This window comes from Rattus rattus, chromosome 18 (assembly GCF_011064425.1).
Source record: "Rattus rattus isolate New Zealand chromosome 18, Rrattus_CSIRO_v1, whole genome shotgun sequence".
In the NCBI taxonomy this organism is placed as follows: domain Eukaryota; kingdom Metazoa; phylum Chordata; class Mammalia; order Rodentia; family Muridae; genus Rattus; species Rattus rattus.
The window spans coordinates 38,584,031-38,592,787 of record NC_046171.1 but is presented as its reverse complement, the minus strand read 5'-3'; the positions used below and the strand labels follow the sequence as shown (position 1 = coordinate 38,592,787).

At 40.3% G+C, this 8,757-nt stretch overlaps 1 non-coding gene across 1 annotated transcript; it reads right to left on the bottom strand.

Moving 5' to 3' along the window:
- Positions 1 to 7,302: 7,302 nt before the first annotated feature.
- Positions 7,303 to 7,432, bottom strand: LOC116887731. Its single transcript, XR_004386244.1, has one exon. It is a non-coding gene; the product is annotated as a small nucleolar RNA SNORA17 (small nucleolar RNA).
- Between the last annotated feature and the right edge of the window lie 1,325 nt (positions 7,433 to 8,757).

The following is an 8,757-nucleotide window of genomic DNA, read 5'->3' as shown; positions in this document are numbered from 1 at the left end:
CCCTCCCTCCCTCTCTTCCTTCCTTTCTTCCTTCCTTCCTCTCTCCCTCCCTTTCCGTCTCCCCTCACCTCCCCCTTACTCTCCTCACTGTGTAACCTTCCTCACTCAGCTTCCTAAAGGTGAACCAGAGACCTGTGCTGCCACACTCAGCCGGTTTCCTTGTTGAAGTTTCCTAAAGATTTTCTATACATGGAATCACATTGCTATATATAACGCCAGTTTTATTTCTCTCTTTTCAACATCTATGTCCTCTCTCTCTCTCTCTCTCCCCCCTCACTTTCTTCCTCCCTCCCCCTCATATGTTTATTGATGATAATAATGATTATCTTTTAAAATTCAGCTCGGTAATACTTTCATCTACATCCATAAGAGGTATTTATTTGTCAATGGTTTTCATCCTTTCTGATATCTGTTACTGATTCTAGCACAAAGATAAGACTGGTTTTGGGTGGAATAAGCTAGAACCTATTTCTCTCTTTTCCTGATTTTGAAAAGTTGGTGGAGAATTAGTATTTAAGTGTTCGCTAGACTGTAGGCAAGAAGCCATTCAGACCCGGGCTTCTCTCTGAGTGCTCATTATACATTCGGCTTCCGTTCTTAGTTCTTACTGCTCCTGCTGCCCGTTTCTTCCGAATCCACCTCTGTCTTTTTGTTTTATGTCCTCTTTGAAGTTTGTCTAATGTGTGCGATTTGTTGGCCTGGAGCTCGTGGTACTTCCTTATAACCCTTTGTATTTTATTTGTTAGTAGCGCCTCTTCTCTTCCGTGTGAAAATTTGGTCTGTTTGTAGTTATTCCTAGGTGCGCTCTGCGTTGTCTGTGGGTAGGGGCTGTTCTCTGAGTGTTGGCTTTAGGGCTCTGCACATGCGTTCTAACGCTGAGTCGAACTCTAGCTTTTATGTTTTAGCTGACTTAATGTAGGTGAGGTTAAAACGTACTAAAGTCCGTGAAGATCTAATAATTCTACTCTCTACTTAATATTAGGATCACCATTGTATGTCTCTTCCAAAATGTCACCAACAGGATGCAGGGTTATACTTTATGTCACAGATTGTTTTATTTTCTCCTATCCACTCAGCTGTAACTAGAGGCTTAAACCAACCAAGATTTTTATAAAATGTATTTTGGCATTTTTCCTGAAGACGCTACCATCCAGGAGACAAAGCTGGTGGCAGCCCTGGCCTGTCCCATGTAAAGTCAATCAACTGACTCTGTGTGTGTGTGTGTGTGTGTGTGTGTGTGTGTGTGTGTGTGTGTGTGTGTGTTTTCACGGTTTTTCTGTGTAAGCTTGATCCTCTTTCCTTCCTCCCACTCCCTTCCTCCTCCCTCCCTCTCTCCTTCTGCCTCACTCTGTACATCTTGGAAGCTAGGTAAAGAAGGCCACAGACATAGCACTGTTTTTATAGAAAGCATGGGTTTTTTTTTATTTGTTTACGATTCAATGCTTCTTATGCTTTTTTTCAACTTGTCAATTCTTCACAGACCCAAAATGTATGTTCTTAATAATTTTGTCCCATTTATGTACTTGTTCTTTGACTGGGAGGAGATTCTCCAATGTCTTCATGATGCCTTATCAAAAGAGCTACGCTCTTCTCTTTAGAGTCCTTATTAAAAAGTTAATTTACACAAAGAGAAATAGTGTAAAAATTAACTCTTCACTCTCTTAGCACCAGCTATAACTGCTAGAACACATGAATATTCTTCCAAATTCTCTTGATATAGGACTATATAGTTTAATATTAAGGGGCCACACATAGTAGAGTGTTCAATTGCCTGCCGTTTCTGTTCAACACTATAGTAGGGTAAAATGTTCAAAGTCAATATGAACATATTTCTATCATCTGTTTTGATGAGAACAGAGAATTCCATTGTATGATATAGTTCTTCTAAAATTCATTACCCAACCCTTATCGGGGAGTTGCAAGATGGCTTTGGTGTTTTTCCTTCAGTTTGTAAGCAACCTTTTGAACACAGTACAACATGTATGAATCTAGTTATTCCTTTTGAGGTACATTTCTACGGAATGTATAACAGGACTCAGAGAATGAGCATGTGGACTTTGAGAACAATTTGTTTAACTTTTCTCTAATTTAAAAATTTTCATCACTATTTCCCCATATTTTCATACATTTTGGGGATAATTCATTATTTTATTGGTTCTCAAGTGGCTGACACATAATAATTTATCTTTTGTGTTGCCATTCATTTGGCCAATAAGGGTTTTTTTTATAGTTTTGATGTTTATCAAACATTTGCATTTCTGTGTAAATTCTCTGTTTCTATTGTTTGCTCATTTTGTCTACTGGTTTTTCTTTGTTTAGGAACCATTGTCATTTGCTATCTTAATATTTTGTCTGCTTTGCTGTTATAAATACCCTTCCAAGTATTATGTCTTCCGTTTCATAATGATATTTTCCTTTTATTTGTCTTTGAAGCCTCCATTTTACTTATTGTTATGGCTATGTGTGTTTGTGTGTATGCTGTGTGTTAAATTGGGGCAAATGTGTTTCAGAGCCCATGTGTGGATGCCACAGGACAGCAAAGAAAGTTGGATCACTCTTTCTGCTATGAGGTCTGGGGAGTGAACTCAGTTCCTTAGATCTGAGGTGCACACACTTTAACATCATGAGCTCTCTTGCTGGCCCGTATTTGCTTTCTCCCCTTTAGGAGTACGGCACATGGAGCCAGAATTCTGACATTCCAGTCTTGCTTGGTGACTCCAAAGTTGTGCCATCATGGATAATATATCTCAGTGTCCCAGATGTAAACTTTTCATCATGACAGCTTTTACATCCTGGGAATTGCTTGGGAGGTGTATAATATACATATATGCATATTGATTATTATATAATATATTATTATAATATATATTTAGAATAATGTTGTACAATTCTTAATAAATTTTGGCTATTATAGTTACACAGTCTTTTCAAAGTTTCTGGCTTTCACACCGTCTTTATACTAAGAATTTGGACACTATGCACTTGGTCATGCTATAATTTTCAGTACAAACCCACAACCTTTATTTCTCCTGTATGACTATTTATGTTTCTTTATTTGGATTTTGTTTTGTAAAGTGAATACATGTTGTGTTTTCGAACACTTAGTCATTTTGCTATCATGTATTTTATTAACTACCAAATAACTAATAATTTACTTCATAATGCAGCTTTGCTCTGTGTCAGATTCATTTTATACATGTAATCAGAAGTAATTCTGACCTCTTTATTTTGTCCTGTGCAACAGTGTATTACTATAACCTTTTATTTACTGAACAATCCCAGCGATTTATGTTCTCTTTTTCTTATCATGAAAGTCTGGAAACGATATAAGTTAATGTATCTTTAGTATTCTGAAAAGTTGCAGATCATGCATATGTTTCATTACACAGTAGATGCCACAGCCATTCTTCAGAAGGAATAGCCCTTCTCTGGATTCATGGATGATTTTCAATAAGGATTATACCCAGTCATACCTCCTGGGTCTATATCCTTTTGCAACATGGGTTTCTTATCCCAATCAAAAGGTGGAATTTATCTTCAGACTCCTTGGATCAGATGGTCCTGTTCATTGATTTGACCAAAAGAGTATTGGAAGTGACCTTGCATGATTTGGAAGCCTGGGCCTTGAAAACCTGAAGTAGTTGGATTTTTACGTTACAGGAAACTAGGGCTACCTTATATTGAACAGGATAACTGAGGAAGGAGCCCCAGACATTTGTTCTGAATAACGACCAGAAGCAGGAGTCAAACACTATGGGCCATCTTTTACTAGCAAAAACCTCATTGGTGGGAGCTGTGTGAAGACGCCCAGGTAAGTGTAAGAGGGGAATCATCTGGATGAGGCAGCCAGATTGTACTATTGTGATCAAATAAATATTTTAAGCTTCAGCTTTATCTTTTGAAAAGCCAGAATTGAGAGCTGGTACATTAATGATTCTATTGTTTTAAATTTAATTATTTCATTGTTTCAGTTAGAATTTTTTCAAGAACACAGTTCATTACTTTTCTGTAATGAGTTTGAATTTATGTTTTAGTCATCATTCTGGAAAAAAGTGTCTACGAAGATTTAGAGAAAAATGAAATCAGTAACATTGAAGAGGAAAATTAGAAATTTTTTTCTGATGTTCTCTGGACAGTGTTTCTCCTAATTATGTAGAGGGCAGGGATAGGCTTTGCATATGAAGAGTTTGCCTGTTCTTTGTGTTAGAGTCATGGTTCTCTGAATCTGAGGTGTCTAACTTATCCCAATACTTACACTGCCCCGAATTCTCTCAGCTCCCTTATCTACAAACCTAGAATCAGCCCCATATGACTATAATTAATCCCATCTTGTCCAAAATGCTTCCAGTTTTTATGTATAAAATAAATTTGGCTTTGTATCAAAAAAAGAAATTCTCACTGCTTTAGGATATATGCCAGAATAAAATATGGTAATCAGCTCCTTGAAATCAGTAGCTATTATCTTCATATAGCCATGTATCTATTTTCAAAAAAAGATGATAAAGTCCAGAACATTTGCATTCATGTATAATTTTTTCTTCATGTGCAAAAATGCCCATTACTTAGTAATTTATTTTATTTTAGAACTTAGTCCAAAATGGAGATAAAATTAAGACCACTAATAAAAAAATGGTCTTTTTCTGGAATGAGTATAAGTCTAGTCTCTGACTTATTATTATTTTTTTTTTATTTACTTGAGTATTTCTTATATACATTTCTGAGTGTTATTTCCGCTTTCCCGGTTTCCGCCCATCCCCCTCCTCCCCCCTCCTATGGGTAAACAGTCTAGTTCACTGGGGGTTCAGTCTTAGCAGGACCCAGGGCTTCCTTCCACTGGTGCTCTTCAGGATATTCATTGCTACCTATGAGGTCATCCAGGGTCAGTCCATGTATAGTCTTTTGGGTAGTGGCTTAGTCCCTGAAGCTCCATTGGCATTGTTGTGTATAAAAGATATTAGCCCTTCAAGCTCTTTCCAGTTCTTCTCTGATTCCTTCAACGGGGGTCCCATTCTCAGTTCAGTGGTTTGCTGTTGGCATTCGCCTCTGTATTTGCTGCTCTCTCAGGAGTTTTCCGCTCTCTGCATTTTGCATCATCCATCTTGTCTAATTGGGTGGCTGTATATGTATGGGGCCCAGTCTACATTAAGTATTCATTTTGATCATCCGTCTTGAGTTTCATTTTTCTAGGCATCTAGGGTAATTCAAGTAGCCACTTATCAATGAGTGCATACCATGTATGTCTTTCTGTGATTGAGGATGATATTTTCCAAACCATTTGCCTAAATTTCAATAAAAGTCATTGTTTTGATAGCTGAGTAATATTCCATTGTGTAGATGTACCACATTTTCTGTATCCATTCCTCTGTTGAAGGGCATCTGTTCTTTCCAGCTTCTGGCTATTATAAATAAGGCTGCGATGAACATAGTGGAGCACGTGTCTTTTTTATATGTTGGGGCATCTTTTGGGTATATGCCCAAGAGAGGTCTAGCTGGATCCTCAGGCAGTTCAATGTCCAATTTTCTGAGGAACCTCCACACTGATTTCCAGAATGGTTGTACCAGTCTGCAATCCCACCAACAATGGAGGAGTGTTCCTCTTTCTCCACATCCTCGCCAGCATCTGCTGTCTGACTTATTTTTAAAAGACTCTTTCAAATTATCTTTTAAAATCATACACATGTGTGTTCTAATTCTTGAAAAAAATCTGAGATACAAACAAAAGCAATGATGTTGCTTGACAATATCTATATACAAAATAGACACACACATGCATGCCCATGCACACACACATGCAGGCATCTACACACACACACACACACACACACACACACACACACACACACACACGGTTCAACAGAAAAGAGCATTGCAAACATTTGTGGTCATCAAAAAAGAAAGTAAATGGCTTGTAATTACGTATTTAGATTGAACATTTTCTAATTCCCCACTCTTCTAGAGAAATTCTCTTTTCTAGAGAAATATTTAAAATAACATTGAGTGCAATTTTTCTCTTTACCTTTTAGATTTATTATGGGTTATTCTAGTTATCTATCATGGATAAATTCATTTTACAGTTTATCTTAGTAAAGACCAACTCATATTTTTCTTAATCAAGATGTGAAACAGTATTTTTTTCAGTTTCTCTAATAAACATCCTTTTATTCATTATTTTAGATTTCTTATTATGCACCTCAATCCCAGTTACCCCCCTTCCACAGCTCTACTGTGGTGCCCAAGTGAAGCATAGGGCCCACTGTCCTGAGTGCTGCAGCTGGTGAGGGCCAGGGTCAGCTCTCCTGTTCTAATGATCCCAGGGCCAGGTCTCCCACCTGTCACAGGTGGCAAGGGGCAAGGGAAAAGGAAGGGTGAACCTCTCCCTTGTCTCCCTTGTCCATGCCACTGCCTAGGAGACAAGTCAAGTGTCAGGGCTAGTTCTCCCACACTCACACCTTAGAGACTGGATCACTCTAACTCCCACTACTAGGGCCAGCTCTACTGTGCTTCCTGGGTAATGTGTGGGTCTGCTCTTCCAAGTACTGCAGAATGTTAGTGGTGGGGTCAGTTATCCTGCTACCATGACCCCAGGGTCAGGTCTCCCATGATACTGAGTTGAGGGGTAGGGTCAGTTTTGCACATTCCTCAGATATAAACATGTCCCTGGGTGACAATCTGGCCTTTGATAATAACAGACCCCTGCTGCTGCAAGGTCTGGACCCATATGTGACCCCAGTGTCAGCACAGGCCAGGACCCCACCATGGTCCCAGGTGGCATCATTGGCTACTCACATCAGGCTGTTTCTCACTACCCTTGACTCTCTAGTTTTGCCCCTTTTCATTTGCCCACATCCTTCTGTTTCTCTTTCTTTTCCATTTCTCCACCACTTACTTCCTCCTCCTAGTGGCACTTGCAGCCTCTGAGGGTCTGGAATCATCTCAGGAATGGTCTCAGATGTGCAATGCTCGCCCATACATTATAGAATCAGGCAGGCAAGGATTATCTCTGGTACGGTCTGCCATACCAGTCATTCAGGCCTGAGCAGCACCAGACTGGTCATCATCTCAGGCTAGCTTCTTGTATAGGTACCATGGCACTAGACTGTGTGGTCCTCTTGGGCTAGCTCCTCACCATCGCCTGCGTGCCTGGCACCGTGTTAAGGTCAAATGTGTCCAGCATACTTCTCCTGGGCTACACAGCCAGAGACAGGTTCATCTTGTCTCTGTCTCAAGACTTTCTTAGTCTAGCTCCTTGTCTGGACCTGCCTGGTACTAACCTGTCATCTAAGGTTCATTTTGTTTTCAGGGAGCATCAAGCTACTAATCATTCAAATGTCCATAAGTTAGAATACAGTGTAGACATAACCTTTCTCCTCTCTGTCACCTACTGAGGCAAATGTGACATGGCAGCCACACCTGTAACACCTCTCAGAAAAGTCTGTAATAAACGTCTTTGGGCAACCACAGCAAAATTTGTTCTTTCCTTTGTTTTCTGCCATAGATGCCTTTGGAAGTGATGGGCACAGTACTCTGCCCTGTTTGCTTTAGATGTTCTACACACCAAGAGAGACAACTAGTAAGGCACAGGCCAGACAATTGCTCTTGTTTGTTAAACTGATGGGCAAGCCTCTAACCTCTCATTACCCAGACATCCTAACTTGAAGAAGCACATGTCATATACGGTGTGTCATTTACTTCTCACCCCACCCCCAACTTATATGCCACTGTATCTAGACTGGTAGATAATTCAGGCCTTTGGAACATATGTATAGAATTTTCTTCCCCATCCATCTTCCTGACAGTGCTGGAACCTAGGACCTTATGCATGTGAGGTAAGCACTCTTCCACCTAGTCTCCACCTCACCCGTGTGCGCTTTCTGAGGAAACAGACATGTGCGTAAGCTAGATAACACATGGATGAATATATGCAGAGTAACTTCATTATTAGCATATTTTTATCATTTTTAGATTTTATTATTTTATCACCCTGAGTGAGGTAACTCAGACCCAAAAGGACATGCATGGTATGTACTCACTAATCGGTGGATATTAGCCAAAAATAGTACAGAATACCAAGGATACAGTCTACAGAAATCAAAAAGGTTAACAAGCTGAAGGACCCAAATGAAAATGCTTCAATCCTACTTGAGAGGGAGAAGAATGCAATCATAAGGGGGTTGGGGATTTAGCTCAGTGGTAGAGTGTTTGCCTAGCAAGTGCAAGGCCCTGGGTTCGGTCCCCAGCTCCGGGAAAAAAAATAACAACAAACAAACAAACAAACAAACAAAAAGAATGCAATCATAGGAGGGAGGGAGTGTCCTGGGTGGGAAAGGGGACAGGGAGGGGAAGAGGAACACATGATCAGGTATTGGGTAGGGGAAAAGGACTGAAGCCCTGAAGGCCAGCAGAAAGAATGGAAACAGGCAACTTCTGGAGGTAGGAAGTGGGGTGGGGGGACTCCAGAATGTACCAGAGACCAGGGAAGTGGGAGACCCTCAGGACCCAAAGGGAGAGTTATTAGATGAAATGACCTACAGTGGGAAAGGGCAGTCATAGAGTCCTCCTCCAGGTGAAATACAGAATATCAAGTGGAAAGATGGGGTTGCCATCCCACACTCAAAAATTCTGACCCAGAATTGTTCCTGTCTAAAAGAACTGCAGGAACAAAAATGGAGAAGAGTCTGAGGGGAAGGAGGGCCAGTGACAGGCCCGAAGTGGGATTCAGCTCAAGGGGAGGCCCCAAGGCCTGACACTATTACTGAG